This window comes from Diabrotica virgifera, chromosome 6, assembly GCF_917563875.1.
Source record: "Diabrotica virgifera virgifera chromosome 6, PGI_DIABVI_V3a".
NCBI lineage: Eukaryota > Metazoa > Arthropoda > Insecta > Coleoptera > Chrysomelidae > Diabrotica > Diabrotica virgifera.
Window position 1 is genome coordinate 40472572 of NC_065448.1, and position 22902 is coordinate 40495473.

General features: G+C 35.5%; 1 protein-coding gene across 4 annotated transcripts in view; it reads left to right on the plus strand.

Annotated features, from left to right (window-relative positions):
• The first annotated feature begins 4545 nt into the window (after nucleotides 1–4545).
• The window catches only part of LOC114340454 (troponin T, skeletal muscle), a 58544-nt gene continuing 40187 nt past the window's right edge, over nucleotides 4546–22902 (plus strand). For 2 of the 4 annotated variants that reach the window (XM_050652735.1, XM_028291198.2), the window contains exon 1: nucleotides 4560–4711. The gene's annotated coding sequence lies outside the window, so the exon portion shown is untranslated. Of the gene's footprint in view, nucleotides 4712–22902 lie in introns of all 4 variants that reach the window. The other 2 variants (XM_028291200.2, XM_050652736.1) reach the window with 2 other exon arrangements.

Consider the following 22902-nt stretch of genomic DNA (forward strand, 5'->3'; position numbering starts at 1 on the left):
CTATTATTAAAAATCATTGATAGATTCATGAGTTTTGCGAGCCGCCCCGTAGATTCCAGAATTACACCCATACATTCCTCATTTTCGTATCTAAATAGACGATTCCGTCTCAAACTTCACGCATTTTCATACATTAGTATCTCCAAAAGTAGGTATGGACTATTAGGAAACGAAAAACTAGCATTTTCTAAATAGAAATCGCTGTTAACATAAAAAGTTACTATCTAAAACCTTTGCAGCTGAATTTTCAGATCTCAACTCCGTTTATATTGCCACATAATGTCTAATAGGCCACTCACCGTGAGACACTCTATATAAATTCTTCTTTTTAAAGTGTCTTCTCCTCGAGTTTAGAAACTCTACGGTTAAGCTTCTGAAGGTTGTCTACTACAATTTCAAATTCTTGTCTCTCTACAACTCTTCTCACTAGCTGTTCAAAATTTAGTCGTATCCATTGTTGGATGTTTCTTAGCCAGAATAGTCTTTTTCCACCTCCCTCTACCGAAAGTATACTTTTCCGGACCTGATTGTAGGGAGCAAAGTTGTACTTTTCCTCCCTAGGAAGGAAAATATTTTTCCTCCCTAGGGAGGAAAAGTAAAAGTGACGTCATGATATTTCATTCATGAAATACAACTTATTGACGCCCTGTACAATATCTATTTTCTATTACGTAAGTATCTATACATTTTTTCTTTATTTATAAAACACCCTGTATTTTGCAGAATATATATTTGACAGTTGAGTTATATTGTACCTACTTGTTAGTTTTAGTTTTAATAAATTTTGTTGGTTAGTTACATAAATAAATTAAGTAAAAATGAAAAAATGACTTGTTATTTGAGGAAGGTGGAAAAACCATATGTATAACATGGGAGTAAAGTGACTTTTCCTCCCTTGAATGATTACAGTAAACTTCATTCTCGGGAGGAAAAGTAGAACTTTCCTCCCTTGTCATACAAATAGCTATTCCTTTCTAGTCCTCTCTTTCTGTCGATCTTTCCTTTCACTATTAGTTGAGCATATTGGTACTTATTGGTACTCAGTATGTTGCCTAAGTATGATGTTTTATATGTTTAATCTATAAGTACAGCACTTCTTCGTTTGGGGTATCCAATGTCCATGAAATTTTGAGGATTTTCCGGTAGATCCACATTTCAAAGGCCCCCAAGTTGTTTACAGGGGTCTCAAAAAGGGTCACTGGGTGTGACTAGGACTACGGAGGATAACGTGAAAGAAATTCATGATCTCGTATTGGTAGACCGCCGACTGAAGGTTCGCGGCATAGCTGAGATAGTGGGCATCTCAAAACATCGCGTGGTTCGTATTTTGCATGAAATTCTGGGCATGAGTAAGCTGTCGGCGCGATGGGTGGCTCGTTTTCTCACTCAGACCAACAAGCACAACCATGAGACCATTTTAGGATTGTATCTGAAGCTGTTTAAGCGTTATCCGAAGGACTTTATACGTTGCTTCATAACCGTCCACGAAACATGGATCCACCGGACTCACCAGAGACCAAGGAGTAGTCTATAGAGTAGACGTCACCCCGCGAACGTGCTCCGAAGAAGGCGAAGGTTGTCTTTATGGGCCGGAAAATGATAATCACCGTTTTCTGGCATTAACAAGGTTTGATCTATGTCAATGTCCTGGAAAAGGGCAAAACGAGCACAGTGCTTTAGTATGCCGCATTAGTGCCCGATTCGACACCGAATTGCAGAAAAAACACCATGACAACGCACCGGCTCATACCTCCACCGTAGCCATGGCCAAACTTGTGGAATTTGACTATGAACTTCTATCCCATCCACCGTTTTCTCCTGATTTGGCCCTGTACAACTTTTTTTGTTTTCATATTTAGGAAAGTCACTCACCGGGTAGAAATTTAAGTCGAATGAGGAGTTCATCGCCGCCATGGGGGCCTATTTTGCACACCCCGAGAAAACGTATTTTTCAGACGAGTTAAAGAAGTCAGAGCGTCGCTAGAATATGTGTATCGAGCTAAAAGGAGACCTCGATCAGGAATAAATCACCAATTTTCCAAAATTTTCGTTATTGTTTTGAAGGCTAAGTACTTATTGGACCGCCCTAGTAGGACATAGTTACAAACAATGAAGTACTGAGAAGAATAGGTAAAGAGAAGGAAGTTGAACTTACAATTAAAGAAAGAAAGCTACAGTATCTCGGAAATGTGATGCGGGGCGAGAAGTATGGCATCCTGCGACTCATTAGATTAGATTAGATTATGTGAGGTCGTTAAGGCTATGGAGCCTCTTAGCACTTCGACCTATAAAGATCTTTTGTGCATACCTTAATCTAGTTAAAATCTAGGATGCCAATACTTCTGATTAAATTTATTAGCATCCTAGGTATCTTGTTTCCTATGTCAGAAGGCGTTAGGGTGACCTTTTCTAGGAATTTAAGTCGTTTGCAGAACAGTGCTACGCAATTGCATAGAATGTGTTCTGCCGTTTCTTTTTCGTTGTCACAGAAACGACAGTTCTCACTATCTGATTTGCCCTATTATTTTCAGATGATATCTCAGAGGGCAGTGACCAGTGAGAAGGCCAGTGACCATTTTTATATCTTTTTTACTTATTTCGAGAAGGCGGTTTGTTGCACTAGGCGATACCTTTACGAGCCTTTTTGTTTGCCTTTGTCCTGGTGTGTCGGACCAGTATAGTTGTAGTTGATTGAGTTCCCAGGTCCGAAGTTCCTCTCTGATGTGGCTTTTTGGTAGTCCACAGAAGGGTTCTGGACCTTGGAATGGGGTATTGGCCCCTTCTTTTGGGAGGCTATCAGCTTCCTCATTTCCTGCAATTCCCTTGTGACCTGGCACCCACATAAAAGTTACTTTGTTGCGTTCTGCCAGCTTCTTAAGGGATTGTTTACAGTCCCAAACCAACTTTGACTCACAAGTAAATGACGTTAGAGCCTTTAAGGCAACTTGGCTGTCTGATAAAATGAAGACTTTTGCCGAGTGTCTCGGTTGAGACATTCTTGGGCACTAATCTGTATGGCATGTATTTCTGCCTGAAAGATAGTTGGGGCGTTTCTAAGAGATTTGGATATCCTGAAATTTAGCCCAGTAACTCCCACTCTTGCCCTTTCAACTATCTTAGATCCATCTGTATACCATACGAGTGAACCTTCCTCCAGTTTCGGTTAAACTGTTTCATCCATTTGGTGGTTTTTTATGACCACTTCAAATGGTGTTTCGAAGTCGAATTTGACTGACATGACGTCTGTCGGCTTATCCTTAGAATTCAAAGTAATTTCTTCTAAGATTTTAAGATGGCCCACTAGATCGCCAGGTTTCATTATTTGTGTCTGTCGCAGCTTTAAAGCGGTGGTTACTGCCTCCCTCCTTATGCAGAACTGCAGAGGAGGAAGGTTCAGCATCGCCTCTAAGGCTGCCGTGGGGTATGTTGACATTGCTCCTGTGATTCCCAGACAAGCTAGTCGCTGCACTTTTTACAGCTTGGTGATAACTGTTGTTTGTTGCGTTTTTGGCGACCATATGAGTGATGCGTATGTGACCATCGGCCTAATAATTGTTTTATATGTCCAGAGAGTCATTTTCGGTTTTAGGCCCTAAGCCTTTCCAAATGTCTTGCGGCAGGTCCAACTTACCACCAAGGCTCTGGATCAGATTTTTTCAATATGACTATTCCAGGTCAGTTTTTGATCTAGGGTTACCCCCAGATATTTTACTTCTCTGAAGTAGTCTAATGTGATGCCATTCATAATTGGAGCCTGTAAATTGGCATCCTGCGACTCATAATGCAAGGAAAGATAGATGGCAAAAGAAGCATCTGAAAAAGACGAATTTAATGGCTGAAGAGAGACCTGAGAGAATGGTTTGAATGTAGCTCAAAACAACTATTTAGAGCTACTGCCTCAAAAATTAAAATAGCTATGATGATTGCTAACCTTCGTAGCCGAGGTGGCACCTGAAGAAGAAGAAGAAGAAGAAGGAGAAGAAGACGAAGAAGTAGCTGGCAATAGGCAAAAGACAAAAATACTGGTGATGAGTTTATCTATCTAAAGTGATCAATTTACTTGTCCTCAAAGGATGCTGGTGACCATTTCGCTATATCTCGGAGGTTTTATAACTTTATGGGATGGGTGTTGGAACGGTGCGGGGGATGGAGTTATGAATTCGTACACGTTCACAAAAACATGGGTTGTATTACAATGTAAACGTTTATAGGAACTCAAAATAGAATCAAAATATGTTATCCAGTATTTTGCATCAATAATATTGAACTTTATAACTCTCTCCTTCTGTCTCTATCGCTTTCTTTGTCTCTATCAATTCCATATAAAGTGTAATATAATGTATATATCTTTTAAGATTAAATGTGTCTAAAAACCGGTTCTATTATTAATAACATTGATAGATTCATGAGTTTTGCGAGCCGCCCCGTAGATTCCAGAATTACACCCATACATTCCCCATTTTTGTATCTAAATAGACGATTCCGTCTCAAACTTCACGTATTTTCGTATATTAGTATCTGCAAAAGTAGGTATGGACTATTAAGAAACGTAAAACTAGCATTTTCTAAATAAAAATCTCTGCCAGAAAACGAGATGTAGGAGGAGACGCGCGCAGATTTGGCTTTTCTCTGGGAACCCGAGCTAGAAAATAGGCAGTCACTGCGGACTCCCTGAGTTGTGTGGTGCTCCTGGACCTCTTTGTCATCAACTGTAAGTACCTCTTATTCTTAATACTCACTTTTCTTTTATATCGTACATACATACCTACATATATACACCACTTCATTAAAAAACATGTTCAAAATCAAATTATAGTGTAACGTGTAAAGTGTGTGTTGAGTAAATGCCTTGTTACTTAGTAAAGTCGACTTCATTGTCTTTACAAAGAAACGCTTACTCTATCCGAACGTCTGCCGTCCCTCAGGTGAAAATCCTGGTACACAGATCCTTAAAATTCATATACCCCTGTGATTCCAGTTCTAAATACTGAATTAAAAGTTATACATACAATAATTTTTAAAATTAACCTACTATGTATTAAAACATTTTACCACCTTTTTCTCATAACTCGTTTTCATGATACAGTATGTCGGTCGTGTGATGATGTAAGAGTGACGTAAGTCTAAAAAGTTATTTTTGGATGACAATCTTTGGTGCCCCACTAATTACCAGCTGGATTTTTTTTATTTCAATGTTGTAATAATATTCGTCCACATAATTTACTGTTCTCCACTTTTTACTATAGTAGATTATGTGACCCAATTCTTCTTAACATTTAATTGTTTTAGCTTATATATATTTTTTGTTTCTCGTGTATATATTTCTCCAATTCTGTTACTAAGACGTTCTTTATACATATTCTGTTATTCCTAGAACTTCTTCTTCTTCTTCTTCTTCTTCTTCTTCTTCTTCTTCTTCTTCTTCTTCTTCTTCTTCTTCTTCTTCTTCTTCTTCTGGTTCCTATCCGTTTTGGATGTTGGAAATCATATTGACAATCATAATCTTGCTCGCTGCGGCTCGAAACAGTTCCATTGAGTTTTCTTAAACCATGTTCTTAAATTCCGCAGCTCCTTCTACCGGGTCCCAGCTTACCTTTGACTTTACCTTGCAATATGGACTGGGGCAGGGAGTAACGGTGCTGATTTCTCATGATGTGTCCCAGATACTGCAATTTTATGCGTTTGATGGTAATCACAATCTCCGGTTGCTTCTTCATTCTTCCTAGAGCTTCGTTGTTCGTAATCCTTGCTGTCCATGATATTCTCAGTAGTATTCTATAAAGCCACATCTCAAATGCTTCAAGTTTTTTAATAGTGGTGTCTGTAAGCGTCCAAGCCTCCGCTCCTTACAACAATATAGAGAAAATGTAACATCTCAAATGTCTCATTTTTGTATCTAGACTATAACCTATAATAATAGTCTCCCGTTTTATACCGCTCACGTGGCTTTGGGAGTATAGCAGGGTAGTCTGCTATATCTAGGGCCTACGGTATACAAGGAAGGTAACAGGGCCAGTGCTACGCTTCAACCGCCTATTATTACCCCTGGTTTAACCCAAGGTACTCATTTTATTCAGGCTGAGTCGACCTGGGGCCTATAAACATTTTAAAAATGTCTAGTTGTTCTTGCCGGCGCGCCAATTTGAACTCCGGACCACCGGCACGCTAGCCTAGCACACTACCACTCGGCTATGCCGGCCCATCTAGACTATAACATCTATAACATCTATAACCTAACATCTATAACATCTAGATTATAACCTACTATCCTAGAACTTACATTTCACAAATTACTACCAACGAATATATATTTTATATGTGTTGTTACTACCCTGCTCAAGGTGAAGCTGTTGAGTGTCCATGCACAGGCGTAGCCAGGTTTTAGTTTCGGAGGGGGTTCAAAAAAGTAAAACGACTAAAACTACATAAAATAACCTTTATATCCATAATAAAAATTTGAAATATGTTAATATCTTAACTTTTCGGGGAGGGTTTGAACCCCCAAGACCCCCCCTGGCTACGCCCGTGTGTCCATGTGTTCACTTAATAGAACTGAATAGAATGTGTCTATTCCATTGGTTATCCACTGTAGTGATTCTTCTTCTTGACATACCTATCCTTGACGAATGTTGGCAATGATCATGGCAATCTTTATCTTATCTGCAGCAGTGCGAAAAAGCTGCAAAGATGTTATGTTGAACCAGGATCTGCGGTTCTTTTACCAGGATTTTCTTATTCTGCCGGTACCTCGCTCTCCAAATATTTTTCCTTGCGGGAGGGCATATTGTAATGATACCTTAAGTATATTGAAATTAGTAATCCTATACTTAATTTAATAAATCAAGTGCTCGCATTTAAATTTTCTTTTCTAGAAATTACGGTTAAAATCTACTTCGGTGAATCAAAGACTATTTTTAGATTTTCCGTTTATTTTTATATCGTCGGTGTTGTTTTCTAATTCCCCTTGAAAAGGATTGGTGAAAAAGGAGCGGAGACAAGACACATTCCTGTCGGATAACACTATTCATAATTATAATAGTGTGTCTGGTGTATCGTACTTTTTGACACTTCAATTGAAATAGTACCGATAGAAACTAAAGTTGTTACCAATTGTACCAAAGGAGTAATAGTATAGTTTAAAAACTAAATTTTATATTGCATATGGTAGATATTACAGCCCAAGTTAAGTCTTGATCTCCTTCAATAAACTTCTCCAAAGATTTAGATCTACTGATGTTCCTTTCCTTTTTCTGTAAGTGCCGTTTCCCTAACGGAGGTTGGATATCATCATCACTATCTTTACTCTATCTAACGCTGCTCTGAAAAATTCTATAGAACTGCATTTAAACCGGTCCCTTAAATTATTCAACCATAATAATCTCCTTCTTCCTATACTCCCTCTTCCTCTTATCTTTCCCTGTATTATCAGTCTTGGCATTTCATATCGCTGGCCCCTCATTACGTGTCCCAGATATTCTAACTTTCTTATGTTTATTGTGTTTATTATTTCGTATTCTTTGCTCATTTCTCGCAATGCTTCCGTGTTGGTTTTCTTCTGTGTCTATACTATTTTAAGCATCCTTCTGTAACACCACATTTCAAATGACTGTAGCTTATTTAAGTTTTCTTACTCCAATGTCTAGGTTTCAAGTCCATATTGCAGTATTGAAAACACGTAGTAGCATCTCAAAGCTCTTACTCTCAGTACTAATCTAATGTGACTATTAATTTCATATTTACAAACACACTTTTGTTCTCATCCATCCAGATTACGTGTGTAGCCCCCCATAATCGCTGCAGCCTCGTGTATTTTGCTAGTGTTGGTTCTCTAACTAATTTTTTCAAATTCAAATTCTCCAATGTTCTACGAGATAGTTCATGAGTGTTCCCTAAGTTGCTCTCTATGATATCTTTCGTAAATGATCGTGAATGTCCTACCGTAACATGACTGTTGATGTAAGGCGCCCTCTGTCAGGTTCATATAAAAGCATAACGATACACGATAGCCAAGTTCTTCGTCGACTTGTAGAGTACATGCCTATATACAGACATTTATAGGTCAAGGGCAACCAAGGGTCTACATTTTTATACCAGTGAACATTTCCACTACATTTATAAATATAGCCTATTTTGGCCTTAGGTTGAAGACCTATTTAGCCAGAAAATTTGTGGTGTAATCAAAAACGGTTAACTTTCACTCAATTTCCTAAACTTCTTATTGAAAAGAGTATTGATGACTGACAGAGAGATAGAGAAATAACAGCCCATGTTGGATGTTTTTTTTGGATAGCCATCTACAGGGTGTCCAGAAACTCTCCCGACAAACGAGCAGCGCAAATTCTTCAGATAATTTTAAGACAGCTTAACCCAATTCACCTAGTCCGAAAATGCTTCCTAAGGGAGCTAGACATGTTCCGCAGCTACAACCTAGACATATTTTGCACTGCCTCCAATGGGCTCCAGAACACATATAGCGCCTTCATCAGTTTCAGAATTTTGTGCCTTTTTTAAACGAGACCAGAATCTGTTCAGATAGTGAAAGTCGTGTTTGGCCAGAGCCAACAAGAACTGCACAACTAGCACATGTCCATCCCACAGTTCCTTTCACTTGTGGCAGTGTTATGTTTTGAGCAGGTATTAAGGGAGGTGGACGCACGCAATTGGTGGCTTTGAAGGGACTCTAACAGGACAAAGGTACGTCACACGGATTTTAGAACTTCGTGTAAGATTATAGCGAGGAGATGTGTATTTATGGATGATAACTCAAGCGGATAATGACTATCTTGAGACAGTAGATATTCGCGTTTGGAGTGGCCTGCGATGTCTCCATACATGAACCCCATTGAACATGCATGGAATATACTCTCCAGATCTGTTCATGCCCGAAGGAATCTTCCTGGAACCCATCATGACCTTACAGTTGCCTTTAGAGAAGAATGTAAGAATTTGCCACAGGAAATAATTGATCGACTTGTTAGAAGTCTTAGAGCTCGAATCGAGGATTGTAACGATGTACATGGTAGAGATACGCTTCTTCTTCTTCTTCTTCCTACTTTATAAATAGACTCATGCTTGTTTTACTTCAATTTTTAGCCTCAGTTGAAGTTGTCTGACCATCTTTTCCTGGGTCGTCTCAATGATCTTCTTTCATTTGGCGATTTGTTTCTTGCTATTCGTACTATTCTATTTTCTGTCACTCTTTCTGTGTGTTGATTCCATTTTATTTTTCTTCTTTTGGTCTACATGTTTATTTCCTCTATACCACATATCTGTCGTATTTCCTCACTTCTTACTCTGTCTTTTAGAGTTTGGTTTGTTATTTTTCGTAAGACTTTCATGTCTGCTATTTCCGGCAGTCTTTGTGTTTTCGCCGTATCCGATCTTGTTTCCACTTTCCACTGTGTACGTCATTATCGCTCTTATTGTTGATTTATATATCCTGGGTTTCGTTTCCATTGTGAGGTATTTGTTTCTCCAGATTGTGTTGTTGAGACATCCTGCTGCTCTGTTCGCCATGTTCACTTGTGTTTGTACTTCTTCTTCCACTTTTCCACTTTTTTCCCAAGTATTCCGTTTCCATCACTTGTTCTATTATATTGTTATTTACGACAAGTTTACATCGTCTCGGTTCCGTTGATATCACTATCGATTTAGTTTTCTCTGTTGATATCACCATGTTGTATATGAGCGCCGTGTCTTCGAAACCTTTAATTTATCTTTGAAGGTCATCTTCATTTTCGGTTGTGATTATGGCGTCGTCGGCGTAGCATATTATCTTTGTTTCCTCTTCTCCCATTCTATATCCTCTTCTTTTTTAACTTTCTTTATGATTTCATCCATTATCAGATTAAATATTAATGGTCTCAGCGAATCTCCTTGTCTAATGCCAGTTTCATACTTGATAGGTTGCGATAGTTTTCTTTAACATCTTACCATAGCTCTGTTATCTTTATAATATAATTATTATATTCTCAATGGTTTTTACTAAATCCAGTGATATTCCCTTTTCATATAATAAATTGATAGTGTCTCGAATTCCCACTCTATCAAACGCTTTCTTCAAATCTCTCAGGCACATAAATATGCTGGTTTGTTGTATTCCAGCGACTTTTCTTTTATTTGTCTTATTACAAAAACTGAATCCGTGCATAATCTTCCTGGCCCAAATCCTTGCTGTTCTATTCTCTCTCTCTTAGTCGCTCTTATTCTTGTTGTCAATTTGAGTGTTGTATTTAGAAGATTTATTGCTCGATGCTTATTGGGGCCTTTCTTATCTCCTTTCTTAAAGAACATCAGCATGATCGCTCTCCTCCATTCATCTGGTGTTCTGTTCGTGGTGATTATTTTATGAATAAGAAGTTGCGATTGATGTACAAGGTAATCACATCCATATTTTAAAAATGGAAATACGCGATATTAAAATTATTGTTTAATGCATTTTAATTAGAAATAAATTTTTTAGTTTTTAATTTTTTATTTATTAAAAAAACACTATCTCTTTTAAACAAAAAATAACTGTCAACGTTATGATAGTTTTTGATAAGTGACAATAGTTTCTGAAAATAGTTAATAACATCGACAATTTTGTGTGGTGCATAGTGCATAACTTTTTTAAAATATGTGTATAAAACAGAAAATGTAATATTATAATAAGTTAAATCTACATTTTATTCCTAATCACGTGAAGTATCTAAGTATAGCTACAAAACCTGAACAATCGCTTGCTTGTTCTGTTTACACATATTTTCGTTCTTACGACAGCTTGAACTCTTGCCATATATTTCGCTTTAAAAATAGACAAAGCTAAAAGGTACAATACAAAAAAACCGATATTTAAAGTATATAAATATCCTCAATTTCATTGTGTCACGAACTTTGGTTTGCTTGGTACGATTTAAATCAGGAATGATAATTTAGATTTAGAAGATTGATTGGCTTGTTTGATATTCATGAAACATATTCTTTTCGGTTGGTATTTTATGAAATATCAGTAAATTATCACTAAATATCCAACAAAAAAATAAAATATAGAGCATAATAAAAGAATAAATGGAAAATATTAGAAATTAGAATGATTCTGGAACTATTTTCTGATAACATTTTATATTAAACAGTCCGAAAATCTTAAAATAAACTTTCTCAATATAAAAAATGGTATCTTTATCTCTTTCCTTTTCTCTCATCTCTCTCTCTCTCTCTCTCTCTCTCTCTCTCTCTCTCTCTCTCTCTCTCTCTCTCTCTCTCTCTCTCTTTCTCTTTACTACCTTCCCTCCTTATGGAACATCTGGCGCTCTTTCGTTTCTTCGCCAGAAACGAAAGATGGCTGATTGGCTGGATCAACCCATCCGTGTCTGTTTTATTCCTTTGAAATTTTCTCTACAAGTCTTTTCCATTCACCTATATTGTTTTCCACCAAGATCTTTGTCTGACAGCTCTTCATCTTGTTATGTATTAATAAGACTTCAGACATTACAATTTAAGGTTTATTCAAGAACGATTATACCCTGTTTTTAAACTAGGAGAAATAATTCTTTACCGCGCCGTAATACTTATTTGTAATTGGTCCAACCTCATAGGCCTGGATCCAGGGGATCCAGGCCTATCCAGGGGATTCACCGGACAAACTTTGATATACGGGAACACTGGAATAGGGGAAGTTTTAATTGTGGAACAGGTTAAAAATTTGGAACGTCAGACTACGAAAACGTCCCATGTATTTTGTCGAACAGAACTTCCAATTGATTTGTTACCCTTTCATTAAACTCTCATGCAAAAATCAGACTGCTATTTATCACCAACATAATTCCTCTCATTTGACATGTTTTACGTGCCGGACTTATTAAAATGACCAGTTGGTGATAAATACCAATCTGATGTTTTCATGGGAGTTTAATGAAAGGGCAATAAATCGATTGAAAGTTCTGTCCGACAAAATTCATGGGACGCTTTCGTAGTTTGACGTTCCAAACCTGTTCCATAATTAAATCTTCCCCTGTTCCAGTGTTCCCATACATCAAAGTTTGTCCGACTCGACACCGTTAAGCTATTATCAAATTTTTAGCTTGCTATTAGTCAACTTTTTTTTGGTACTCGGGATCCAGGCCTAACAGGCAAGTTTACTCCACTGAAACGTTTGACGTTTATGAAATTTTGACACTATTGCAATTTTATACGTTAATTAAGTTATATCGACGATTTTTTGTGTTTTCTGCGTTATTCCTTTAATTTTCAGATTTTTAGTCTGCTTTAATATATAAAAAAAAAACAGTTGTTTTTAGAACTCTTCAGCGACGTATTAATATATCTAATTATTTACGGATTACCGTCGAAGGCCGAATGATCAACCAAAAAGAATGTAAGGTGAGTCGGGGTAAGATCGCACCAAAAAATGTAAACATGAAATTTGTCTGACAATTGTAAAATGAAAATTAGGCATAGAATTATAATAATATGCATACTCTACTTTCAAGACATACTCTATTCATCTACAAGGTTAGATTTGTAGTTAACAAAACCGTATTACTGAAATATTAAAAATAATAATATATAGTCAGTGTCCGATCTTATACCTACTTATGGGGCAAGACAGAACAAGAGGTCAAAATTGTACAGAACATTCATTTGTCCCAATAAGGTGGAAGTTCGAATTCCGGTCTTCCCCAATGAGAAAATAAATTGTCTGTGCAAACGATGGCAGTAATTTAGTATTTTATTTAAGTCAGTATATAACAAGAAATAATGTAATGCTTATGAACAAAACTGGACATAAAGGAAAGTCCCATTATAACTAAATGTGTGCTTAAATAACTACAAAATAAAAAGTAATTTCTGGTGAAACTTAAAAAATACAACATTAGTAATTTTAGCACAAGTTCATGCCAGAAAATTCAATATTGAAAGTCATATATGAGCCTCGACGATCTTTCTCAGGTTCTGGTAAAATCATTACAATTGTATCTTTCGTTACAGTATCTTCGTCGGGTTGCTCGGGCCAAAAAAACTGGGCACTGTTATGCTTATGTTTTAAGCATTTTACCAGGTATTCATCATTCAATGTGTTCACCTCGAATAAGGATTTATTTTCTGTGGGGCAAGACCGAATAGCTAAATTTAGTTAAAAAAACACACTAAATATAAGAATATTCACTTCCTAAAATAAGTGTAAGTAAGCACGCTCCAACTTTGGTGCCATCCAACTAATCCGTAAAGCAAGCGAAAGCACTACCGGTGACGTGATTTTACGAAGTAATCCGAGTTACAGCGACTGTGGACGGTCTTCCCCCAGATTCGATCTTACCCCGACTCACCTTATTTGATGATTTTTCTTGTGACATTGTTGGGTGTGAATCTGTCTTTTTTGTTTACTCCTCCTGGTTTAAAAACAGGGACAAGCATGGATCACCTTGATAATCAAGACAAAGAACTAAATGAAACATCAAAATTCTTAAAACTGGAAGAATGACAACTGTCAAAACTACTTGACCCTGTCTCTAGTTTAGTTCCCGGTTACTATGCTTTGTTTTTAAACCAGGAGGAGTAAACTGAAAAGACAGATTCACACCCAATAATGTCACTAGAAAAATCACCAAATTCAACTTCTTTTTTGGTTGATCCTTCTACGGTAATCCATAAATAGTATATTATACTAATACCATTAAAGAGATAATAGATAATATCATTAAAGAGATAATATCATTAAAGAGTTCTAAAACCAACTGTTTTTCATATAAAAGTAAACTAAAAATCTAAAAATTAAAGATTAGATTACACAGAAAACACAAAAATCGCCGATATAACTTAATTAACCTATAACATGCCAATAGTGTCAAAATTTCATAACAGTGGAGTAAACTTGCCTGCGGTTGGACCAATTATTACGAACAAGCATTACAGCGCGGTAAATTTGAATTACTCCTCCTGGATTAAAGACAAACTATAGTGACAGTATGTCTTATTATCATTCATATATAAATACATTTTAGGCCAATTCATTCACGATCTCTTGTTACAGTTTTTCTTCTCCAGCATCCAGTCTTCACATCTTCCGTCTGGTTGGTATTCTAGTGCTATCTGGATATATTATTTTGTTTTTTCCTTAGAGTATATCCAATCTATTTCCATTTCTTTCTTTCGATCGTTACTATTATTTTCTCTGCTTTTGTTCTTCTCCATAGTTCTACGTTTGTTATTTTATCAAGCTAGTAAAGTTTTAGAATTTTTCTCAGTGATATATTTACAAAGGTTTGTAATTTTATGGTAGTTGTTTCTTCCTGTCTCCAAGATTCTGCACCATACAATAATATACTCTTAATACAGCTATTAAATATTTTGATTTTCGTTAATTCTGATATATCGCGTATGTCCCAGTTTCTTTAAGGAGTTATACGCATATTGTGCCTTTACTATTCTTTTTTCTACATCTGATCTACTACAGGCTTTTTGTTCGTGATAGACCCCAGATATGCCAAGTTACCTTCCTCTACTCTCTACTTCCTCTATTTGTCTCTATTTGTCTACTAATCTTGTCTCTAAATGTTACTTCCTCTATTTGTCTTCCATTTATTGTAATTTTAGTTTGTTGGCTATTCTTTTTTATGAGTTTTGTTTTTTTTTTGTTTATGTTTATCTGTAAAGCCCATTACATTAGAGTATTTTGCACGCTTGTCGATCTTCTTCTGCATACAGTGCGCTGGAAAATAAATAAGTGTCCCCCCCCATGTTAACTTAGTTATTTTTAGCACATAAGCAAAACGCTCAGACTGGTCGATTTTTAAACTAATCATAGTATATTATAGCATCAATGTTTCGAACATTACGTGATCCCACTTCAGGTGACAGACATAACTTGGATTTTTTTTAAATGGGAAAGTACATCATGTGACACCTCATTTAAAAGCTTTTGAAATACTGGTTACAAAAACGTAAATTTCGGTCCAAAGCTTTTTAAATGAATTTTTTTGGGTGCTGAGAAAACTAATAAGAATTTTTGAAAAATTTAAACGCAAAATGAAAGATTACATTATTACCGAGGGTCAAAAGTTCCTAAATACTTCTATAATGTTTATTTTAATAAGTTACAGGGGTGAAAACGAAGAGAAAATTTAGTATGATTTTTAATTTCAAATATATCATTCAAAAGAAACTTTTTGTTTATTCTAAGGGACTTTCTGCTCTCGGTTATAATGTAGTCTTTCATTCTGCGTTTAAATTTTTCAAAAATACTAATTAGTTTTCTCAGGATTCGAAAAAAATGAATACTTTTTGTAATTAGTATTTGAAAAGCTTCTAAATGAGGTATCACATAATGTACTTTCCCATTTAAAAAAATCAAAGTTATGACTGTCACCTGAAGAGGGATAGCGTAAAGTTCGAAACATTGATGCTATAATATACTATGATTATTTTAAAAATCGACCTGTACGAGCGTTTTGCTTATGTGTTAAAAACAAAGTAATTAATATGGGGGGGGGGGTAACACTTATTCCAGCGCACTGTATAATAAAAAACGACATAATCTCTGTATATTGTGTTTTTTTTTTCAATTGGTGGCAAATCAATTTTGTATACAGCGAGAAGTACAGCATGCAGACATTGTTCAGACGATAACCAGACATGTGAGCTCCATCGTCGCATGGAATTTGAACAGTGTGTGTTACCTGTGCTAATTTATGAAGCGGAATCATTAATACTCACAAAAGAACATTCACGTGACTCAGAGAGCTATGGAGCGCCAGATGTTGGATGTTTCTCTGAGAGAACAATTCCTAAACGAAGAAATACATCGTATAGACCAGGGAATTTAGCACAAAATAAATCGATTTTTAAATACAGGACCTAGACAGGACTGATAACTTTTTGCAATATGTTCAGGATGATGTCAAGAAAAAAGTCTACAATAGAAAAATGGGAGGAAATGCATACTTGCATTTTGAAGTGCATAAAATGCATCCAAAAGTGCATAAACATTTCAAAATGAGTGTATTAAGGGCCAAGTTTTATTACTCGTGGACTTTTGGTGTCATTAAAGATGAATACGTCATCAGAACTGACCACCGAAGCACCTGGTGCACAGGTTCACTGCTAAGGCACGTCATCTGGAATTTCGGCACTACATTGATGCAAACCAATTACTAGGGGGATGGTTTGGGGTTGCTGAACAAGAATAGGCGATCAGCACCGATCCCCGGTGCACTTCCTCAAAACTCCAGAAGATAATATGCCTTACCAGTGACCTTGGGCACTAGGCGCTCTGGGGGTAAGTTCTGATAGCGTAGTCGTATTCAGCTACCTCATAAGCCGCCTAATAATCTATTTGATTGCATTCAGTACGAAAAACCTTCGAAACTAGATGATAACGTTTTTTAGCGGTGACCATGGGCACCAGGTGCTTCGAAAGTCGGTTCTCATAGCTCATTCGTGTTCAGCAACCCCAAAATTCCCGGTGTAATCCGTTTGCATCAATTTAGTGGCGAAATCACCCGAAACTTCAAAAAACTACGTGACTCTAGACACCAGGTCATCCGGGTGTCGTTCTGATGGTATATTCGTTTTCAGCGACCCCAAAAACCTCCGAGCAACAAAACCTGGCCCTTAATATGCTTATTTTGACATGTTTATGCAGTTTTGAATGCATTTTATGCACTTTAAAATGCAACTATGCATTTCCACCCATTTTTCTATTATATACTTTTTTTCTGACATCATCCTGAATACAATGCATTACATCATCACGCCTAGATGGATGACGTCACTAGTATTATATATATATATATATATATATATATATATATATATATATATATATATATATATATATATATATATATATATATATATATGCCAAAAAGTCCTAATTTAAAAATAAAAACCGACCTGTCTGAGGATTTCTCTTAAGATTTGCCCATTCTAGAGATAATGCATTTATGCACACTCAAACGTCCTTACTGTATATAAACTAGGCATGACTCATCGGTTTCACCTTAGTTTCACCGAAGATCGATGGGCCATAATATTCGCAATTTTCTGTTGTTTAGTGGCTGCAGTAGTGATAATATTAACTGGCTTGAGTCTTGAGGTGGCCTTCCAATTTTTCATGGGGCCTGCTGGCTCTTTCTTGAATAAGTGTGCTGACTAAAGGAATATTTAAGTCTCTATAAGTTTTTGGTTAGAAATGTACCACGGGGCATTTGCGATGGTGCGTAGACTTTTTGATTGGGATCTTTGATTTTTGATTGGACGTATTGGACATATTTATGTTTCGTGAACCTTAAGAAATTATTTGACAGGGTCAAATTAAAGGACGTGATCCATTTATTATACTCAAGAGAGGTACCTCTAGGAATAATTAAAACGATCGAAAACATCTACCAGAACAACACAATAAAACTAAAAGTAGAAGATGAACTAATTGACCTAATTGAAGCCGACAATGGGATAAGACAGGGGGATTCCTTGAGTCCTTTATTATTCAACCTCATTATGGATGAAATAATAAAAAAAGTAAGAACCAAAAAAGGATACAAAATGGGAAAAAAACAACTTAAAATAATCTGCTATGCAGACGATGCAATACTACTCAAAGTCAAGATGATTTACAACGTATGCTGTACCAATTTAACATAACCGCCAGGAAATTTAACATGTTAATTTCCCCAAAAAAGACAAAATGCATGGTTACAACAGCAAATCCAATAAGATATAAATTGAAGCTGGAGGGTAACATAATAGAACAAGTGATGGAGTTTAAATATCTAGGCATCACACAATCTAGCTACGGAAGGGTCGAAACAGAAGTGGAAGATCAAGTGAATAGAGCAAATCGCATGTTGCCTGAATGACACAATATGGAGAAATAAATATCGGAAAAGAAATGAAAGGCAGAATTTACAAGACAGTCATCAAACCGACAATGACAGACGCGGCAGAAACACGATCCGACACAGAGAGGACAAAAATATTTCTCGAAACAGCAAAGATTTAAATCCTTCGAAAAATCTATGGTAAGACTCTATGGGACAGAGCTAGAAGTACTGATATACAACGGAGATGCAAGGTGGACAACGTTAAGTTTTTAACTGGGTAAGAAACAGAAGAATAAACTGGAATAACCACATAATCCGAATGACAACAAATAGAGTAGTAAGTACAGCGAGAGACGGTTCCCCAATAGGAAGACGATCGATCAGTTGGGACGACCACGAAAACGGTGGAACGACAACTTACTAGAGGTACATTGAAAAAACAGACACAGTCATGTCGATACAAAAAGAAGAAGAAGAGGAAGAAGAAGATTTTTGATTGGGATTTTTACAAAATATTAAGTTTACAAATAATATGTATATTGATGTGCGATGAGTAATAAGCTTATGCCCACATAACAATTTCATGTTCTTAGTAGATTCATAGAACATACTTGTCAGAAAAAGTATATACTGAGAATGTGCGTAATTACCATTGCGAATGTGCAGAGCAGATACTGAGTATCTACTACATTACAGTACTTAAACGTTCTATGTATATACTTAGAATGTACTACCGCACTTCTTTTCAATATATACCAAGAATGTTCTTTTTAGAACATTCCAAGGACGTGCTATAAACCTTCTATGTGTATACTTAGAACATACTACCGCACATCTTTTTAGTTTATACCAAGAAGGTACTTTTTAGAATATTCCAAGGAAGTGCTATAAACCTTCTGTTTATATACTAAGAACGTACTACCGCACATCTTTGTATGGGAAGAATATTATATTTTTAAGAATATTCTAAGAAAGTGCTATCAAGTGCTATATTGCTTAGAAGTATGTTTTCAGCATCACCTAATCTCATCTTAGGTTCTACTGGTTCTACCAAATATCTATTTACATATTTTAATTGCAAATGAGAATGTAGTTAGTACCTACATTCTACAATATTACTTAAAAAGTAAGTACATATTTATAAATTTTAGTTATTTATATAAATCATTATATAATATTTAGCTAAACTAAACTATGCATAATAAGTAACTAAAATTTATATAATACTTATATGTACTTACCTATTTAAGTAATATTGAGTTATCAAAATAGATTATATGTATTTTGAAGCACCGCAAACAAAATAAACAGATTATGTATGTTCTTTAGTCCTAGTACTACATCATTCGCCTTCATCCTTAACACTGCATAGATCCATATAGATGATACAAATAATGAAATAATGCCTGTTTTCTTTTTCATATTTTACGGTTTTTTCCTATCCCTGATCCATTCAGGTAAGAATAGAAATGGTCAGAATATGATGGGAGGGGGGGGGGTTATGAATGTATTGTGGAATAACAAAATCGGTGGTCAGTGTTGCCAAACGGAGAGAAATTTCCCTTTGTGCGGGAATTTTCAACATAAAAGGTGATAAAGGGAAAAAGTTAACTCAAAAGGGACTTATTGTTCCAGTCCAAATTGTAAAATATTAAGAAAAAATCAAAATATTTGAAAATAATTCAACATATCTTCTCAGATTTTGTAAACAGGAGGGAAGTTTTTTTATAAAAGTGGGAATTTTTAAGGTAAGTTGACGGAAAAAGCTTACTCGACGGTTGGCAACGCCAAAGCCTTTGGTTGCTTTGGTTGTGCAGTTTGGCACGTTTTGGTTCTGCGAAATGGCCTATTGAATTGAATGTACCTAAATTCAAATTCCAAGGATGTAAAAATACTAATGATTCATGATAAACTTGAAATGGTAAAGTCATTTCAATTATGAAAACGAATTTTTAATAGTATCTATGTAAACGTTAATACAATTAATGTTTAAACTTTTTTACCCTACAACAATTTTGAAATGAAATTCGTCCAATACTACCTACATACATAAATTTTATTAATTATGTATTCTAAAAAATAACGAAGTTGATAATCTATAAGGCTAATATTATACTTCCTATACATACAAATTATTTTTAAGATATTTTAAAAGTATCTACTCATAAGTATGTGTTAAGAATGTACTTATAAGTATGTGTTAAGAATATTCAATAAAGGTATATTCTAAGAATAAACTTTTACGAATATTCCGAGATCCTACGTACACGAATATACTTAGTATATTCGGTACGAGAATATACCTTGAAGTATATGCAAAGAACATGAAATTTAGAATGTTTTTTAAGGTAGATGCTATGCTTGTACTACACATATACTAAAAAGAATATACTCCGACGAATGTTGGTAGTATATGCTTAGAACATGATGCGAACATCATTGTTATGTGGGTGAACTACAAACAAGGGTAGTTATATGATCAAATATAAACAATAACTGATTAGTAGAGTTTACATTTTGTGATATCCGTCTTTCTTCAAGCCACAGAAATAAATAGTTATTTATGAAACAGTTCGTGAAGTATGCTTTTTGCGAACGCACGCGATGTTTAGAGCACGAGCGACAACGGAGCGAGTGCTATACATCGCGTAAGTTCGCAAAAAGTACTTCACGAACAGTTTCATACAATATTTTATCTCCGATAAACAAATAAAAAAACTGTAACTCTTCGTCACTGGAATTCATTTCTATTCTACAATTTTTAGAACTTTGGCATTTAAAAATTCTAACTTATCTCAAACCACAAAACTGTCAAATTTTTTGTTGTAATTTATTGCTCACATATCATCACCATGACAACGCTAGTTAAGGATATTTGATTATATGAAAGTGTGCCAAAAACAGTCGAAAAAGTAAATCCCCTTTAAAATACATTGCTACTTCACGCACACTTTAAATCCTTCACGCACTGCTATCTATAATGACAGTTTTCACAAACTAAAAACTTATACATAATATGAGATAGAGTAGATAAAAGTACTTTTTTAAATTCAAAGTTTCTACATAATATTTTATGTGATAAATTTCAGCAGTGGAGTTATAAAAGTGTTATTTTTGGATCTCGGGAATAACAGACGCACGGTGGATCCAAGAATAAACCGAAATAGAGAATGGCTGCCAAGCCAAATACAGTCTGGTCGACTGGCGGTGTAATTTTCAGTTTCGGATTTTCAACGTTTCTGTAGAGTATGTAATATCCTCCCACGTAGCGTTATTTATGCACCATTTAAGAAAGTGAAAATTTATTTTTATAAGAATTATGTATTATTTACAGATTTACTAAACAACAAATTTCTGTAATATTTTAAATAGATACAGCGAGGAGATTTGACCTCGAAATCGAAAATTGTTGATCAGATACGTAGCCCAATTCTTCCTGGTGATAATTATTATTGCCTGCTTAGATGTTTTCATAGCCAAATTACTTCCGCGATCGTTCCTGCGTAATAAATTTCAGGAAACCAACTATTACAAAATACAAATTTTCTTCTTCTGGGGCATTAAAATATAATATTGATTTAAAAATCAGTGCTACCTTAATTATGAGAAAGTGAGAAGTCAAATTAAAATTCTGTATGAAATTTATACTTCTCGTATATTCATAAGCAGATTTTTTGCTACCTTATGTCTTTCCTTAATGTATATATACCTTATCTATCCGAGGCCTACCTTTGATCGTTTATAAAATGCCCTGATCGGATCCTGGGCGAGAAGAGTGTAATCCTTGTGTTAAATCCTTGTACTCTCTTTTACAAAATTTGTATCTGGCTGTGTGGGTTTTACCTTAAAGCCAAAAAAAGAAAGGATTTTTTGCTACTAATGAGGAAACGAAGTATTTAAAAATCGAAAAATTACTGGCCCCTATTTTTTTTATCCTGTAATAGGGTGAAGTCAATAGAAAAGATGTACCAGCTCGTGGATATCGAAATTGTTACTGCGTCATTATTTTATATTCACATCTTTAATAATTCATATTCTTCAAACATGTTCTTCAAAAATTTAAATGAAAAACTGAAGAGATGGACAGAATACATTGAAGAACTGTTTGCAGACGAAAGACCAGAAATTGAAGTTGCAGAACCTACAGACGACACAACAGGGCCTGAAATCCTAAAAAAAGCGAGATAGAATATGCTATAAGGAACACTAAAGGGGGTAAAGCTGCAGGACCAGATGAAATTCTAGTAGAATTGTTGAAACTTATAGACGACGACAAACTTGAAATAATGGTGAACTTCTTTAATAACGCCAGAGAGTTTTCAGACCACAGGACTATGCATTGATGCGCCCGCCATACATTAAAAGTATTTTTAAAAATAATTCACAAAAGAATATTTAATACATTAGAAGAGGACGTAAGTGCCATACAGTTTGGATTCAGAAGAGGACTGGGAACACGGGAAGCTTTGTTTGGGTCTGAGTGTGTTAATACAGAGATTGAATGTAAACCAAGATTTCTATGTAGGTTTCACAGATCGATAAATTCAGACACAAAAAACTGTTTGACATCCTAAGAAGCAAAAACATCGACAGTCGCGACATTAACATCATATGCAGGTTGTACTGGGGGCAAACAGCATAAATCAAGGTTGATAATGAGTTAACCAAAGAAATTGAGATTCGTCGAGGTATGCGTCAGGGTTGTGTGCTTTCTCCACTACTATTCAATATACAGTACATTCATAAAGTGTGGAAACGGTCTATTATCTCATGGCTAAATTATTTGCAGAGTTAAAGCTCTGACAGGTCGATTTTTAATTTTAAATTATGATTTTTTGACGTATACCCCAAAATAGTGACGTCATCGATTTGGGCGTGATGACGACATCGATGATTTTTTTAATGGGAATAGGGGTCGTGTGGTAGCTTATTTCAAAAGTTATTTAATTGTCTATTCAGTGATATAAACATTAACATCATTATTTATACAGGGTGCACCAAAAAAATAATTTTTGTATTAAATTAATTGCAGCAAAAAGAAGAATATATGTAATTTATTTAACTCAAAATACATTTGACTGCTATTAGAAGAGAGAAAAAA